Source organism: Stenella coeruleoalba (genome assembly GCF_951394435.1).
Source record: "Stenella coeruleoalba genome assembly, chromosome: 6".
NCBI lineage: Eukaryota > Metazoa > Chordata > Mammalia > Artiodactyla > Delphinidae > Stenella > Stenella coeruleoalba.
In genome coordinates this window covers 105,149,115-105,167,047 of record NC_137151.1, presented here as the reverse complement: position 1 = coordinate 105,167,047, position 17,933 = coordinate 105,149,115, and the positions used below count along the sequence as shown (strand labels likewise).

The 17,933-nt window shown below is 37.0% G+C and overlaps 1 protein-coding gene across 1 annotated transcript in view; it reads right to left on the bottom strand.

Annotated features, from left to right (window-relative positions):
- SPAG16 (sperm associated antigen 16) overlaps positions 1 to 17,933 on the bottom strand; it is an 885,716-nt gene that overhangs the window by 276,383 nt on the left and 591,400 nt on the right. The gene's annotated exons all lie outside the window — the stretch shown is intronic.

Here is a 17,933-nt window from a genome sequence, read left to right as displayed (position 1 = left end):
GGAAAGATAACAGATCTTATTTGTTTCAAAGTAATGTTTAAGTCCATAAATAAAACTAATACATACTCATGGGAGAAAAGGCCAGCTTTTGCTGTCAGCTACCATTCAGAATCAGACAGGGCTGTGCTGGTGCGTGTGCCAACAGCATTAGTATCTACACTGAAATTCCAGGGTCCTCACTTTTATACCACTGAGCCGGCGGTGAACTCTCACTAACTGACTCTATACTGCAATTAACATAGCTTTCAAGCCATGGTGCCAAGTAGTGAAGCCCTTATAGAAAGCCCTTGTTTTCAGCACATTTTCACCACTGCTGAGGGTGTGGGGTTCTTTCTCCTTTTTAATCACAAGATCACATTTTAATTCATAAACTTTCACAGTTTGATATTAATATCATTACAAGTATAAAAAAATGTTACAAATGTGCCCAGTAAAATAAGCATTTGTTTTGTGAAAAACATACTTTGCATCTACCCATTCAGGTCATCTGTTCCAAACAATAGCTAAAACTAAAATTCAATTTAACCACAAAATTTCCAAGTTTTAGTTTAAACAATTTTAAGAAAAATGGGCCCATAACACATTACAAAAAGGATTTAAATGTGGGACCTTTCATTTTGACACTGATGTTCAAAGAGCATTCTTACCTACCTTAGGGAAATAACTCAAATTCCATAGAAGAACCAGGGAACAGAGAAAGTTATATCTGGAAGGTTGTTTGTAGATTCTTGTTATAGGCAGAAATTCAGATTTCATTCAACAGTGTATTATTCATTTAACAAATATCTTTGAGCAATTAATATATGTTCAGCACAATTCTAGGTGCTTAGAATATGTCAGTGAATAAAACAAAGAAGCTTGTCTTCACTGACCTTACATTCCAGGGGGAGAGGGAAAGTACAAACGTACAAAGTGTGCTAGAAGATAAGAAATATTTTTAAAAGGTACAAAGTGTGTTAGAAGATAGTAAATATTGTGGAAAGAAGAAAAGCCAGGTAGGGTAAGGGGTGTCATGAGTCCTGGGATTGAAGGGCTAAGGGCAAATCGAGTTATCAAGTAGAGTGATGGAGTTTGACCACGTTCAGAAAGCAGGGTTTGAACCAAGAATGAGGCAGTAAGGGAGTTAGGCAAGCAGACATCTGGAGGAAAAGCATTCCAGGAAGAAGAAAAGCTAGAACAAATCTCAATGTGGGAGTTTGCCTGGTGTGTTTCTGGAATAGCAAGGAGGCCAGTGTGGCTGGAGAGAAGTCAGTCAGGAGAGCAGGTTTACTCAAAAGGCTTCATCTACTTTCATTCACTACCTTGTGCTTACTTAGTCCTAAACCATTTAAGGCTGGGGGAGAGATTAAAGAAAAGAATGCAGAATGAGATATTAAAGACACAGGGTCATCATCATGCCCCCTCGTTGTTGCAGAACATTCATGGAATAGCTTGGAACTAAGTGGAAAGGCTTTGTAACTAAACTTATTCAATCCTCATTACTGCCATTGCATTCAGCACATTATATTTCAAATATCTATTTACAGAATTAATGCATGCTGTTAATCCCTTTGTACAGAATGCAAAATTTCCCCACATGAATTTAAATTCATAAAAATATGTTGAAATACTCTGGCGCCCTCTCAGGATTCCCCCTACTTAGGCTCTTCTGGTTCAGTATCTTGATACTGTTAATAACATTAAACCAATTATGCTGAGGACTTCCAATCACCCAAATTCCCAAAGTAGAGATAAATTACTTACAAAGCCAAAAAGGCAAAGTATAAGATGTTATGGTTATCTTTCATATATTATCTTAGGAGTGTTTATGGTTAACTTTTTTGAGAACTAATATAAATAGTTATATAATATTATAGTTGTATAGTGAGTGTTAATATTTTAAAATATTTGTTAGTAAATTGGTCTTAAAATACTTTTTGCATTAATAAAAGTTTTATGTTTGGTCCTCTTCTAAACTGAGAACCTCTAAACTATTTGATTAATTGGTAAGGAAAATGGAGTTTTCTGATTCAAATCCTGAATGCCAAGTTTTAATTCAAAGTAGACTCTCTAAGGCACTCTTGGAAAGCCCTGGAAATATGGGGTTATAATGGAAATGCTGATGGACCACATTTGTGCTGCTATAACAAAACCTGACTCGAAGATAAATGTTTCATGAATTAAGAAAAGTTAAAAAAGCTTTTCTATCCAGCTTTGTTTCCAAGATAAAAGTGAATCTACTCTTTTTTTGTGGTATAGGGAATATGTGGGTTACTAATATTCTAGTCTTCGAACAGCCTTAATCAAAACCAATACCCACACCAGGGCATTAAATTTCAGAATATCTTCTTTGATGAATTCTTGTCAGAATTGTTTTCTTTCAAAAAGTGGAAAAAAATGAAAAAAAAGGGAAGGGTCTTACCAAAAAAACCCAAAAAACAAAAAAAATCATGTGACCTAACGTGTCACTGCTCCAGTATTTGATTCTCTCAGAGAAGCTGTATGCAATAATGGTCTCCATTATTGACTCTGGGGATAAAAACATCTGGAGCTTAATTCTTGGCTCTGCTACCAAATAGCTATGTGAACTTAAACAGGTTGCTTCACTTCACTGTGCTTCTGTTGCCTCAAGTAATTCTCAAAACAAATCTATAGGTTAAACGCTATTACCCATGTCCAATGAGATAATGATATTTAACCTATAGGTCTGTTTTGAGAATTAAATGAGATAATGCATGTGAAATGTTGGAACAGTGCCTATCACAAAGTAAGAGCTTACAAATATTAGCTCTTAGTACATGCTAGATAGGCCACTGAAATAGTGATGATGTCCAAATCAACATCTCTACTCTTAGCTATCTATCTGCCTCCTAAGACCCCACGAAGGAGTCTTATCAGCATCAGTGCTGTTTTTTCTATTTGTCTCTCAGATTAAATCCCCATGTAGCCCTTCCCTCTCTGTGCCCTGATCTCTACTAACTACATCACTGTGGGCTCTCAGGTTCTCTGTCTTCTGGTTGGATTCAGTAAGAGAAAACCACCAGCAGGATATGGAAGAGTGGAACTATATAGAAGATGGATAAATGATCACTTCAGCTCCCTTCCTGTTCAGCTGTGATTTTCTTACTGGCTCTGCCCTCTACCTAATTCCACTGCTTATGTTGTGCAGGTCCTCTCCAATGGTTACAGCTCACACTGTTCAGTAATGTTCTCCTTCCCCAGCCCCTTCAGACCTAGTGGTAGTAATAGCTTTCTATTGTTGCTAGCGTTTGGGTGCTGTGTTTGGTCCCTTAACCCTGTTCACATTTCTGTAACCATTCAACTTGAGTGTACTCCATGTATCATCTGTTTCCTGCTTGTGACCTGTCTGATACAGCATGTTAGACATGATATGCAAAAGGAGACTTTTTGATTTACTACTTCCCAACTGCCTCTCTGGACCCCTGCCAAATCTTTCCCTTTAAGTAAATGGCATCACTAGTTGCTCAAACAAAAAACCTAGGCAGTCAAAAACCTGAGAATTGATAACCAACAAGGACCTACTGTATAGCCCAGGGAACGCTGCTCAATATTCTGTGATAACCTAAGTGGGAAAATAATTTGAAAAAGAATAGATACGTGTATAGTAATAACTGAATCACTTTGCTGTACACCTGAATCTAACACAACATTGTTAATCAACTATGCTCCAATATAAAATAAAAATTTAAAAAAACACCTGAGAATTAGAATAACTCTTTCTTTCCCTACCTCCACCCCACCCCTTATCCAGTATATCAGTTCCTTCCTCATCATACGCCCTTACGCTGCCCACCTCTGCTCTGCTCCACTGTCACCACTCTGGTGCAGGACATCATCGCATGGAGCAAGAGAACAGCAGGGGCATCCTTACTCATCTCCCCGCTCCTACCCTCACCCTACTCCCCATCGATTTCTCTCTCAGCCACTGAAGTGATCAATAAAACCTGAATCAGATCATGCCATGCTGCTTCTTACAGCCATCCAAACAATTACCATTGCATGTAGAATAAATTTTAAACTCTTTACTTAGTTCCGAAAGCTCTGTATTATTTGGCTTCTGTCTGACTATCTGACCTCATCCTTTACCATTCTCCCTTCTCACGCATTTTGCTCCATGATTCTTTTCATGTTTTGATAAGGTCAGGGCTTTCTGAGCAGAGTACTGCACTTGGATGTCAAAAGATGCTTGAATAGCAACCCTGAAGATGGAGACTTCTGGAGAGATTTAGGGGTACCTCCCCTTGAGGCACTTGTTTACATTACAGTGTTGGGAAGTCTAAAGCCCTTCCCCGCCTCCTCCTATAGTGGATTTGCTTACATTTCAGAACAAAGGTTTCTCTTTCTCTTTCTACCGCAGTAGTGGAGGGGCACTGGGTTTCATAATGTGGCGGTTCCTTTCCATGGTACATAACCCCACTGTCCCCACAGGGTACACCTGGTTCTCACTGCTTCTTCCCATGGGGAACTGGGGGATGGAAAATCAACATGAGCTGCTCTGTGAGCATATAAATGGCGTGAGCTCTGATCCAGAAACCTCCTGTTTCCTGTCAGGATAAATAAGTAACTATAGACACCAAAGCATAACACTGTCACACTGTCGTTTCTGTTCTAACAGGCCTAGCATGTTCCTGCCTTTGTACATCTTATTTTCTCTACCTTGGATGTTTCCAGGAAGCTATACACATGCCCTTGTCCTTCTTCCCATTCTGCTTTCAACTCCAATAGAACCTTTCCAGTGATGTCTGTTATCAAATATTCTCCCCCCCCCATTATATCCTCTCATTACAGTAGCAGAAACTTCTGTGAAACTGCTTTCCTTTTCCCCTTGGGCACTCAGCCAGACTTGAGGTCAGGTGCGGCCATGTGACTGAGTTCTGCCCAGTGAAACGTGGGCAATTGTGAAATAAGTCCAGCATAGCCCTGGCCTGCAAAATATCCCACACAATCCTCTAAGCTCTTTATTTTTGTCTGTTTGCAGGCTGAAGGCAGAGGAGCTTCTGGAATATGGCAGAGCACAGATGGAAGGAGTCTGGGTTTCTGAACCACCACAAGGAGAAAAGCCACCGGTCAGGACCTGCTGACTGGACAGTCTATGAATGAGAACTAAGCTTCTACTGTATTAAGCCCGTGAGACTCCAGCGTTTAACTATTTCAGCAGATGTTGGTACCCAACAAATAGGTCACCCTGTTTTGTTTCTTTTGTATCACTCATCATTAACTAAAATTACTTAATGAAATTAATAACAATAATAAACAAGTAATAAAATTACTTGTTTCCCTGTTTGTTGTTAGTTTTCCACCCACTACAATTAAGTCCCATAAGAAAAAGTTGTTTGTTTTGTCCACCACTCTATCACCCCCAAAGCCCAAGACAGCTCTGGTAAGATTTCATAAACAGTTGTTAAGTGAAAAAGTAACCAGTTACATGAAGATCACAACTGAAAACTGGAAAAAATCTACACTCACCAGATATGCTTATTTTTTGGTAAATAGCTTGATCTTCTTTCCAACATTCATTTTTTATCTTGATCAGTCATGACATGAAATGTGCACTGTCTTATTCCTTCCATTCCTTTGCCATGACTTGGTTCTAACCCACTAGCATATTTAGCCACTGACTATGCCATTGTGTCTTAATGTTTTAAACAACTACGTGGAGATAACTGATGACTCCAGGTAAAAAAGGCAGCTTTACATTTAGTGAGTGCTTATTATGTACTTAAAGTGTTGTGTTAAGTGCTTTACTTTCATTATCACATTTAATTCTCAGAACAACTCAATGAGATGGGTAGTATTGTAATTCCCATTTTGGAGATGAGAAAACAGAAGCACTAATCCATGATGGCAGAAGCAAAGAATACCAGAGCCAAGACAGTACCTCTGTTTTGTTGCAAAGTAATCTAACATTTTATGTGCAAGAAATTGGGGTGAGAAGACGGAGGCAAATTTTTAGTGCCATTTGCTAGCTTTTTTTCCAGTGTTCTTCCTTTCTGGTAGATGTGTACCTCCTGGCCCCCCCGTGGCTGTGTGGAGCCATGTAATGAGTTCTGGCCCAAGAGTTGTGACTGGAAATGACATGTAGCACCCTTCTCATGCTCTCTCCAACCACGCCTTTCTAGCATTCAATTAGAGGTACAACACCCTCCCTGGATATCTTTTTCTTATGGCAGAAACCAGTACCATTCAAGGTGGCTGCGAGATGATCCTGGATCCCAGGTGAGTATGATGAGGAGAGCTCTCCCTTCCAACTCACGGAGGACACAGACCATGAGCAAGATATAAATGTTGCTGTGATTCGGAGACTGTGTTGCCGTAACACAACCTAGCATAACCTGACTGATGTAAACCCTATGGAAGAAGATTAATCTTACCTCTTTAGTTATTAAAAGCTTTTCTACTATCAATAGTGCCATGTGAAAAGTTGAAAAAATACTAAAATAATACTTACAGAAGCCTAATACTCAAAAGTTTTAAAACTCTTAAAAAAATTAGGCCTAATATAAAATAATGAAATAATCATAAAATATAAAATCACAAGTAATCATAAAATAAGCAACCAAACATACCATCACTAAAATCATTAAAGGACTGAGATTCACAAACTTCCCTTCTCATTATAATGACTTATTTATTTAACCAATGGATGAAATATTCTTTTGAAAAAAAAATTAACAAACTTGAAAATATAAAATGGGTCTTCCCAACTCAGAAGATTTTGGTCATATTTTTGTTTTTGTTTTTAAACAAGGCTAACTTTTAAAATGTCTTTTTGATGTGTTAAAGTACCTTTAGTAACATATAACATAAATTATGCACAAATTTTAGAGGCTTAGCTCAATTTTTATCTATGTATATTTCTGTGTAGCTGCCATTCAGATTAAGATATAGAACATTTCCAGAAAGTTCCTTCATGCCCTTCTTAGTAAAAGCATCCACACAATTTTCTATTAACTATATTTTATTAGAGGAAAGAAATAAAGGAATATGGTTGAAAAAAGTCAGATGTTACAGAAGACTCTCCAATGAAAATTTAGTCTCCTATCTCAGGTCATCCCTAGATGGGACCACTGTACATAGTGTCTTTTGTGTATTACAAGGAGTAGCCTGTGCACATACATTCACGCTTCTGTGTCATGTTATCTACCTCAGTTACACATAAAATGATATCATACTATATGTGCATTTTATGATGAAAGATAGTATATTTTGGTGGTAAAGATTGTGATACTGGAGTGAAATTGCAGGATTTAGAACTCAGCTCATTAGAAAGTTACTGGTAATATTTTTCATTTGTCTAAATACTATGCTAAGTATTTTACATATCTTAACTCAATCTCTACCATATGAAATTGGTAATATTTAAAATTCTTATTTAAATTCTTATTTACAGTTGGAAAAATTTGTGTAAAGTGATTCGTATAGTGCCTACGCAAGTAAGAGATATTGCCATTCATAGATTAATGGTAGTCTTATTTTCTATTTTTGTTCTACTTTTCAATTTTTGTTGATCACTGAGAAAAGAAGAAATTGCCACTCTCCCAGGAAGGACTCATTGTTCTATAGCCGTGTTAACAAACACCAGACTAGTCTTAAACTTGTCCAATCAATTAGTAACTGTTCCATAGTCCTGCTTACAAGTAAACAATCAGAACTGGTTTTAAACCTATCTAATTAATCAATGACAACTAACTTCAGTAAACACTCCTAGAAAAGCCAAACCGCATCAGAATCATGATTTGAAAGCCAGCCAGCCATTTGGCCAGATTCACTACAGTAAACGTGTTCCTAAGGCTGATATTAACCTTTTTCCTCCTGGGTAACAGACAAAAAACGAGCTTCAATAACCAACACAACTACCTTCTAAGACTCACCTAACCTATTTTTGCTTCTATAACCAACACAATCCAAAGTAAACTCTTTATGAAAACTGGATATGAGATCAGCAACTGGGTTTGCTCAATGGATATAGCTCTGACAAGTATAATCTTTCTCACTCATGTATATGACAAATTCAGTTTTGTTTGTTTGTTTCATATACTGAGTGGTGGTCTCCTCCTTTGACACCACAGAGAGGTTTAAGGGTGTGTTAGTTTGGGGCTGCCATAACAAAGTACCACAGACTTGGTGGTTTAAACAACAAAAAATTATTTTCTCATTCTTTTGAAGGCTAGAAGTCCCAAATCAAGGTGTTGGCAGGGCTGGTTTCATTCTGAGGCCTCTTCTTGGCTGTATAAGGCTCTCTTCTCCCTGCGTCTTTACATGGTCTTCCATGTAAAGACAGATAGCCATCTATCTGTATGGATCTGTGTTCTAATCTCCTCTTCTTATAAGGACACTAGTCAAATTGATTAGGGTCCATCCCAATGAACTCATTTACCCTTAATTGCCTCTTTAAAGACCCTATTTCCAAATACAGTCAGATTCCAAGGTACTGGGGGCTAGGTCTTCAACAGGAATTTGAGGAGACATAATTCAGCCCATGACAAAGGGCTGGAGATATCTTAATACTACTATGCATAAAATATCTTAGGAGTGCAATAGCCATTGTGGCATTAGCTGGTTGCAAGAGTTAAACTGTGACATTATTTTACAGTATTTATTGTATTGTATATAGAATTTACATAATTATGTAAATATACTTTGAACCAATATGCAATCTCAAAATGAAAAGTTGTATTTTTATGTCATATTTGGGCATATAGCTAAACAGATGAATATTATGCATGCATATAATGCAGTGGTTAAGAGCACTGGATCTGGAGTAACACTGCTTGAATGTGAATTGAGGCTTTGCTGCTTATTGTGTCTTTGGAACACTCTGAGACTCAGTTTTCTCATCTGCAAAATAGGAATAATAAGAATATCTACATGATGGTGAGGTTTAAGCTAATTCATGTAAAGTGCTTAGACTGCTGCCTGGACACAGTAAGTGCTCAGTAAATGTTAATTAACGCATAGTAACAATATGCAGATTATAAATTTTGTGATAGCAGGATGACATCTATTATCTTCACTCCTTCATAATTATAACTGCAGAGACGTGCTGCCTCATGAGAGGTATTTAATAAGTAGTTTTTGAGTTAGTACACACACACACACACACAAACACACACATATAATAAGGCCATTCCTAGGAAAGTTATTAAGTTTAGTACGTTTGCCCTTTATCAACTTTCTTTTTTTCACATGACCTCTGCGTTTTCAAGGCAATTCAGGCAAAAGGGTTAACCTCCCAGGACATTTGATTTTATAAAACAGTCCTCATGGAGAGGAACTATAGGAAATGGAGCCCTAATAATTGAATTTCACACCCATTTGACCATTGCACAGAATAAAATTTTGTGCACTGATGTTTCTTGCCCACAGCACCCCTTGCACTTAGCCACCCCTCAGCCCTGCAGTACAGAGGTACTGTCTCCTCCTAACATTATTCCTGTGTATATTTCTAGAAAGTAATTGCTTATAGTAAAATAGTTTTAAATTTTTAAGGAAAAATTCTCTAAATAAACTTACTGAAGTTAAATAGGATTATATTGTGCAATTGTGTCCTATGAGTTTTTAATTTCAAATTATGTGACCAATGAAAAGTACTAGTAAAGAAGAGAAAGCAAACTGTGTCCAAAGGTGAGCAAAATTAAAGTTGAAACCAGCTTGAGAAAAATATTCTCCTACTCACTGCCAGAGAGATGTAGCTTGTTTCTATTATAGCTACTACCTTAGTCATCAAGTTTAAAAATTAATGTCAAAGAATTTTACGAAGATCCTTTTTTAATTGAAAAGGGTCAAATACTTAATATAATAGAAAATTTTGTATAACATTGACATTTTCTGCAAATCTTTTTAAAAATAACTTTGTAAATCAAAGCATTTTAACTTTATAGGTTTAAAAATTGTTAAAAAAATACACTCTATTATTATTACTGAAATAATCCCACTGGCATATAAATTGGAAACAGAATAATCATTAACGAGGTTCCTGGTTTTTGTTATTCCATATAAATAACTAACCATGTCTGTGAAAGACTGATTGTAGCTTTTAAAATGTTTGCTGAATGCATGTGTAATTAAGATGAGTTAAATACGCAAATCAAGCCTAATTAGCTTCATTTATTAATGTTAGTTTGCCTTGCCTCTACAAAATTTATGCTATGAATTTTTTTTTGCACATAGTATTTTTGATTTCTCTGTTCTAGGCTAAGTTGCTGAACAACAAGATCTATTTATTTTTTTTACAGAAGGAGGAACAGCTTTCTCAAGGGGTTCTGGGTACCATTTAGATAGGAAGGTTTAAAAACAATGTTCCCAGTAGCATGAAAACTAAGTTGTTATTATATATATTTCCAACTACCTTCCTTTAGAGTATATTTAATTAATTTCATTTCATGAAAGCAAACCTTCTGGGAACATCTTTTGATGAAAACGAGCCTTCAGTCACAATATGTCCAACATAGTGATTAAGTAGAATATAGAGACTGGGTAGAGCAGGCAGTATCAAATGAACCAAAGTTGCCTGTAGAAGTGCCTCTTTCTTGAGAAGATATCTAAGTTCTTCTGTATTAACAAAACAAACCTCTATATGTAAGACCACCAGTCTCATGTAATTCATGTGGAAAACATTGTCAGACATTTACAGGAAACATAGTTATAGGAAACAATGCAAAGGATATATAGTATAAGGCAGGGGGAAACACAACTATTAAAGTTCAGAGTCAATACCACTAGCTCCTGATAAGCTAATGGGAGGAAAAAAATCACATCTCAGGGCAAATAGATTTTAAATTTCCACACTTCTCTTTTTGCTGTTTAATTCTTCTCACCATCGTACTCTGCAATTCAAGTTTCCAAAATTCAGAATATTGTTTCACATTATTATTTATTTTATTGCCTACTTAAGGGTTTACTGTTATTTTTAATAAAGATTTCTTTTTTCCAGTGGAAAAGAAGTCCTTTTTTCAAGGTTTCTGAGGGGATACACACATATATATATATATATGTATATATATGTGTGTGTGTATATATGTATGTGATTATTTTTTCCTAATTGTGATTATAAAAACCCCATAACATGAGATATACCCTTATTATATCAAGGTGGAGTCAGGAGTTAGAAACCATGCCATTTATTCCAAAAGAGAATTTAAGAGGGAAAATGTTATAAGAATAAATTTGCTAACCAGGTAGCTGAAAGTGTTAAAAGAGAACCCTAAAGTATCCTAGAGGTAGTAACTGTAGGAAGCCGCTATAATCCCTAGGGCTGAGAGACCAGAGGGAAGAGGTTTGCATTATTAAGTCTTAAAAATTTAGAAGAAGGGTTTAAACGCAGACCTCTGAGGGAGGGCCTGCTTAGCTGAGGTTAGTGTCTGAAGAGAGGGCAATAATGTGATGAGGATTGTTCTCTTTGAAAATGTCGGCAAGTCCCATTTTATAGTGAAGTAGAGTCTGGAGTCAGAGATCAGCAGCCTGGACATGAATGCCTTAAAAACAAATATGATCATAGTTTCAGAAGACTAGCATATGGAGACCTTCACAGTAACTCTTTAGACTGATTCCCCTTTACCCTATTCTTTTGTATTTTAATTCTTTACTCCAGTCAAACCAAATTTTGTATTGCTTTATTGCATTCCTGACCTTATAAATGTTCTTCTAGTAACCTCCCAGAAGTGTCTTCTCTACTTTTTAAATGCTCAATTCTTATGAAAGACTCAACTGAAGTACCTCCCTCACGTGAAGCATTTTGTCAACTCCTCCACTCGGCATGAATCACTCTCTTCTCTGTGTTCCGAAGGCCCTTTAGTTGTACCTTTTGAACAGCACTTATCACATAGTTTGTCAGTCTGCTTCTCCAATTATAGTATAAGATCACTGAAGAGAGATATTGTTTTATTCTCCTTTGTAAACCCAGGACATAAATGCACTCCTTGGCAAGAAGCAGGTACACAATGAATAATGGAAAAATTAATAAATGAATATATGGAATGACACTGACACTTTAAGCCTGAGTCATGAGGAAATAAAGTTGTCATCTACTGAAATGGGGTATAAAGAGTAAGCTGAGAAATTGGGGTAAAGACCCATTGAGTTTAGGTCCAAGTGAATAATTATAAATATGAATATGAAGTGGGGGAGTGGCAACAACTTTTCATTACTATATATCATCAGGAGCTGAAGTCTAGTGCATGGATGGATTAGGAAATGGGAAAGAGAGGAGAGAGACAATATGAGAACTAAAGAGAAAAACTTGATATTTATTTTATTGATGAATTATAAATGAGGCATTTCCATTGACTTAAGTGGAATTTAAAAATGCTGTGAGGTGTGAGAAAAAAAAGAGTTAAGTCTGCAAATCTAGGTGATTCTTTCAAGAATCATGTGCCAAAGAGAGAAAAAAAAAGTCATTTCAAGGAGTAATAGGATTAAGGATTTTGTTTTCAGTTTATTGCCTTGTTTGTTGTGTCTGTGTTGGCAGGCAGAGAGAAATTATTTTACAGAGAGGGAGAAGTTAAACATGGAAACAACTGGGAGAACTTTACGAAACGAGGTCTCAGAGAGGGGAGAGACTGAGAAGGTTGTGAAGGATTACTAAGGGAAAAAGAATGGATAATCCTGAGAGAGAAAGCACAAAGGAAGAGAAGACAGATAGAGATAAATTTTAAAGTAAAGATGAGAAAAGTGAAGACTGTAAATGTCATATGGCCTCCTCAAAACCGTAGGAGCTGAGTTTATCCATTGAAAATTTGGGAGGGGATGGATTTAGTAATAGAGCTTTAGAACAGGGAAGGTAGGAATTGCTATGGGAAAGGAGCTAAACAGTAAGCACGTACGAGGAATAGTAACAAAATGATACAAAAGTGAGGGTCAAGTTGTGTTTAGAAGTAAAGAATTACTATGGATGCCAGAAGTATGACTTTGTGCATTTCTCTAACAATGTGCACAACAAGAGTGGCTGGGGGGCAGAAATCCTATTTTATGGTTCCCAATTCAGATACTCAACGAAAAGAATGAAGGGAGGTTAATTAGTTTCATCTGTTGATAGATAGGGATTGGAACATAAGATTATTACTGTTTTAGCTGAAATAAAGAATGCAGATAAGAAACCAATACCTAAGTATTCCCTCCACTGTATTGAACTTATCCACGTAGTTATTGGTGGAGCTGAGAAAAACTGACCTTATTGCCTCGTAGAGAAGAAACAATCGTGTATCCTCAACTCAACAGACAGATAAAGAGACTGAGCCATACAGGCACAGGTTCTTTCTCCATGCTTACCAGTCAGACGCTTATCAATCATATCTTCCTTGGGGGGTGCATCTATGAAGGCTCTGGAGAAGAGGCTTCAATCATTTTTCTAACACTTTCCTCTTAGGAAGCAGAAGTTCCTTCCCCTCTGTGGAAAAGTGATGAATACAGAAAAGGCATTCCTTCCTGATAGATGGTAGCATTATTGAAATTACTGACCACATTTCTGGTTGTGTAGACCTGTAAATGAAGTCATCAGGTAAGATAAACTGGAAAAAGTCAAGAAGCAATATAGGGTCATAATAAGAATTTAGAGCTTATTTACTGGAAGTGGAGAAGGTGAGAAAAAGGTTGCAATTAATTCAATGTCAGAGTTTGAAATTACACTGGTAGACGGTAGAGTTATTTCAAGTTATGATGAGTTGTAAGGCATGTCTGAGTGAAGGTGAAAAGAAATGACAATAACTTAGAATTGGAACTGAGGAACTGTGAGGCTAGGAAGTGAGGAAGGTCTTGATCATAGATGTTGAAACTGCTGAGCCAGTGGTTATCAACAGTGGATGAAGAGTTGAATTACCTGGGAAGAGATTTTAAGAAATATAATATTTGGGCCCTCCCCAATTAAGTTAGAATCTCTTGAGGGTACAGCTGTCAGAGAATCAGTTTTCTAAAGCTCCTCAGGTGAGCCTAATGTGTGGCCAGCATTGAGAATCACCATATCAGGAAAGAACTAAAGGAAGAACAGGGTGAAACAGATTTAAAGACAGTGATGAATGTGGAATGGTGTCCTGAAGACAGAAGACAGATAGGACAAGGAAGAGAAAAAGGAAAAAGTAGGGGAGATTACTGAGTGGAGGCAGTGGAAAAACAGCCTGAAAATGGCAGTAGACCTGAAGAATTAGGAATCCATCAGGGCCCCAAAAGTCCAGGGACTTGGAGAAGGAAACGACGTAGTTAAGAAGGATATAAAAGATCTTGTGTCTTCAAGGTGCAGACATATTTAATGAAAGGAGGTTAATAAAGAGTTTATTTATAGAAAAACAAGGTTGAGTGGACCTCTTAGGTGAGGAGATTGTTAAATTGCTGTGGATGGACTCAGGCATAAACAGGGAAGAAATAGATAAATCCAAGTGGTAAGAGCCAAAAATGGAGGGCAAGTGGAAAGTTTCACCAGGTCCAGCTGCAGGACATTGCAGCGGTATCAAAACCAAGAGCAAGGGGCAAGAAAACCAGGAGGAAAGCCAAGGATCAGAGGCAGAAATAAATATTTGAGCCAGGATGTTGAAGCTAAAGGTGAAGGACAATTAAAATAGTGCCCAGAACTTGAGTAAACTGATGTAGAGCCAGAGAGAAATGGTCAGAAGATCATGTCCTTAGTGGTATAACTTTCTTGAGTTCTAGTGATTATAGTGAGATGGTCCCACTTGCCCCACCCTCTTCTTCCTTTCTTCCTTTAATGCAGCCCTTCTAAGGGTGAGAAAATAAAATGAGTGTGGGAAAAACACGCTAACAATGTTTTGATTTGAAGCAAATTTGAGAGGTAGGCTGAGAGTCTTGTAGGTACTGGGGTAAGGAAGGTGTATTGGGTTCCTAGAGCGGCCGTAACAAAGTACCAAAAACTGGGTGGCTTAAAACAACAGAAATTTATTTTCTCACAGTTATTGAGGCTGGAAGCATGAGATCAAGGTGTCAGGAGTGTTGGTGCCTTTTGAGGGCTCTGAGGATGAATCAGTTCTATACTTCTCTCTTAGCTTATGATGGTGGCTGGCATCCTGGACATCCCTTGGCTTGCAGGATTCCAATCCCTGCCTCCATTTTCACATTGCATTCTTCCTCTGTGTCTGTCTTCTCCTCCTCTTATAAGAACACCGGTCATGTTGAATTAGGGTCCACTCTACTCTAGTATGACCTCATCTTAACTAATCACATCTGCAAAGACTCTACTTACAATCTAGTACCATTCACAAGTACTGGGGGTTAGGACTTCAATATATCTTTTCTGGAGGACACATTTCAACCAACAACAGAGGGTATGTTGATAGCTAAGATTTAGTCAATGAAAGCATTTAAAGAACTATGCAGCTTGGAGCCTTGGTGTGCTCCTACATCTGGAAGGGTCCTATTTCTGAAGATGTCTCAGTTGAATTGTGGTTTTCAGTGAGGAGATAAAGGAGAAAGTTGGTTACCCTAAATAATACATATATGTCCTTACATGATTTAAATTTTATGTACATAAATATATGTTCCCATTTATTTTATATTACTTTATAGCCTTGAATTTGAAAGCATCTAAGAGAAAATTGCCTTATACAATAGTTCTCAAAGTGTGGTCCCCAGACCAGGTATGTCAACATCATTTGGGAATTTGTTTGAAAAGATTCCAGACCCACCGAATTAGAACTTTGGGGATGCGCCTAGTCATTTGTGTTTTTCCAAGCCTTCCTGGTTCTAAAACCAAGTCTGGTTTTAGAATCAGATAATTCCGCTTAGAGAACCTTGCCCGTAATTAGGGAAAATAGCTGTTAGGTGAAGGTTGTGTTTGTTTTGGCTGAAAAGCTTTCATCTTGAAGAGCCTGATTAATAAAGAGGATCAGTATAACACTGTTATCTTGTGTTATTCATAAAAATTTTAAAGCTTTCATGTGGTTAGCATTGTTTTAAAGGTATTGTTAGTTCATTAGAACTTATCTGAGAAAGTTCTGGGACTGGAATCTCTTACTGATGTCTACTGGTGGTTTTAATGCTTCAAGTCTTCAGATCATTCTGCTGCCAATAAGTCCTTGGCCTCACTTTTATTTTCCATATGCCAGGTGCCTTATATGAGTCATATACTAAGTGAGGTATATGATTTCTTATGAAAATCTTATCATAAATATTATCGCCCTTTTAAAGGATGAAGAAAAACAGATACCAAGAGGTTAAGTAAATTGCCGATATTTACACAGCAAGGAGTGACAAAAAATAGATTCAAATCCAATTTGACTGACTGCAAAGCCCATATTCCTTCAACTACACTGCTTTGCTTCAATTTAGAGACCTAAACAGCTGCTTAAACTAATTAGAATTAGTTTTCTTTTCTAAACTCTCTTTATTCATCTAAAACAAAAACAGAAGATCTGGGCCTTGGGTTAGGGCTGAAGAGATTCAGTCTCTTCTTTCTGATGTTCTCCTAGATTCTTCTGAATCTGATATGATTTACATAAGACTCTATTCTACACTGTCATTCCTCTAGTCAATGGAAAACTTAGCTGCTTTTCCAATTTTCCCTGATTTAAATTTTCAACAGGGATAGCTAGATTGTAGGTATTGTTTGAATTTTATTGGAAACTTAAACACAATGATTAAGTTTTTGCAATAACCCCTCCCCTGGAATTCTAACTTTCTAACTTGGCTCGTGTAAGAATTGCTAAGAGTAAGGGAATATTAAAACTACAGTAAAATTTAGTATTTTAAACATCATGAATTGAGAACATAACATAACAAATTATTTAAACAAAGTGCTTTCCCTCCCAGATTGTGAAATGATTATTGCCAAGGGCAGGGACATATAATTTGTTTAGTATTTATAGCCCTTCTACGGTGCTCTACATAATGTATGCTTCATACAGTTTGCTGAATGCATTAAAGGGAAGCAAAGAAAGATAAATAGTGCCTTCTGATAGTGAGGTGGGATGTGAAGAAAAGTTAGTGATTTATTTATTTTTCTCAGTGGTTGAAAGATCTAATTTTGAAGGGTTTCATGTTTTTCTATATTGTTTTCTATCTTGCTGTGGTTATCTTTACTCCTAAGTATGCTTAGATGTCTCTTAGGCTTATAAGAAGCAATGGAAGAGCAGAGATTTGAGGTGCCTTAAAAGATCTAAACACCAATCCCACAGGTCACACGAAGATTGACTGTCAAGCCCTAACCCATCTTCTCACTGGTTGCTGCAGCCTTCCTCTGTGGTAGAGAGGGTAAAGTGTGACAGTATCTTCCCTACCTTACTTCAGTGAATTGAACTGAATCAGTGATTGTATGGTTCCTGGAAATCCAAAAGATATACTTTGCAAGGAAATAATTTTGATAAGGGCATGTAATTATACCTCAGAGCTATGATATATATATTGAAAATAATTACATCCTTAAATTTTCTAGAGAAATATCCTAGTTTTATATTTACATATATAACATGTATCATAAATATCATATATATAATAAATACATATATCACGTCTACCTCAATCTATAAAAATTATTAGTTATAATAAATTTCCCAGTAAAATGATTTTTCTCACAGTTATCAATATACCATATTTATTACACTTCATTTGATCAGATCCATTCAAGTGCTGGAAGAGGCAAAAATGTAAAAGGGAGGCATTTGCAGTTATCAGAGCCAAAGGGAAGGAGTAATAACTTACAGAATAATCTTTGATGACTATACTTAATTTCTGTCTGATATCTTTTGGGGTGTCTGACCTGATGGCAGTGATTCTTTCTCCTCAGGATATGTTGGGAGTACTTTACCTTCCTTCCCCATGAACATCGAGTTGGAGGGGGTCCTGGAGACCATCTAAACAATAAGCAGCCTCTCCTAGTCTGAGTTCCCTAGAAAATGGAGCCTGAAGCAAGGATTGATATGCTAATGCTTTACTTGGGAGATGCAAACCCAGGGCAGCTCAGGTGAGGAGAGAGAGATGAGGCAGGACAGATGGCG